Here is a 926-nt window from a genome sequence, read left to right on the forward strand (position 1 = left end):
CTGGAAAATCGTTAACCAACAACTATACCACCTTCGTAAAATTTCTTTCGTCCTTACTAACAATGGCACTTCCACTTTCTTCTGGCTCGACACTTGGCTCTTGCCGACTCCGCTTGCAGAAAAATACCCCCACCTTTTCTCTCACTCCATTGCTCCCTCTGTCCTGGTATCTCATGTCATGCATAATGGTTTACTCGCTACTCTGCGGAATCGCCTAACCAATGTGGCTTCTGCCGAGCTTGCGTCTGTTTTGTCTTTGTTGCAGGATGTTACCACAAGCAATGCGCCCGACGACAGGTTCCTCATCCACGGCTCCTCGTTCACCTCGAGGTGCGCCTACTCTTTGCTCTCCTCCGGCCATGAGCTTGACCTCAACGCTGGGCACATTTGGGGATCCAAGGCACCAATCAAGGTGAGGATCTTCGGCTGGCTCCTCTGTCGTGACAGGCTAAGCACGATGGCGAACTTACATCGCAAGACCATTACCTCGGGATCGTCTTGCCCTCGATGTGACTTGTCTTCTGAGGATGCGGCGCACCTCGCTCTACTCTGCCCATGCACGGGCCAGGTCTGGTCCATACTGGGACTCCAGGCCCCTAACCGCATCGACCTCATCTGGGATACTCCTACTCCGGTAGGCCTCCACATCAACATTTGGCCTACTGTCGCCCTTGTCGTCCTCTGGAAGCTCTGGGATTCCAAAAACGCTCGTGTGTTCCATAACGAGATACACTCCCCCCTAAATACTATTCGGAACATTATCTCCGATTTCACGCTTTGGTCCTTCAGATTTAAGGACCACGTTAGTAGGGAGGCTGCCGTGTCTTGGCGCATGTACCTCTCCTCTCGCTGTAATCTATAATGTATTCTGCAATTTGCCCTCGGGCACCTTTGAGTAATATATTCAGGTGGGGATCCTCTCCCCC

This window comes from Triticum aestivum, chromosome 1A (genome assembly GCF_018294505.1).
Source record: "Triticum aestivum cultivar Chinese Spring chromosome 1A, IWGSC CS RefSeq v2.1, whole genome shotgun sequence".
Classification (NCBI taxonomy): Eukaryota; Viridiplantae; Streptophyta; class Magnoliopsida; order Poales; family Poaceae; genus Triticum; species Triticum aestivum.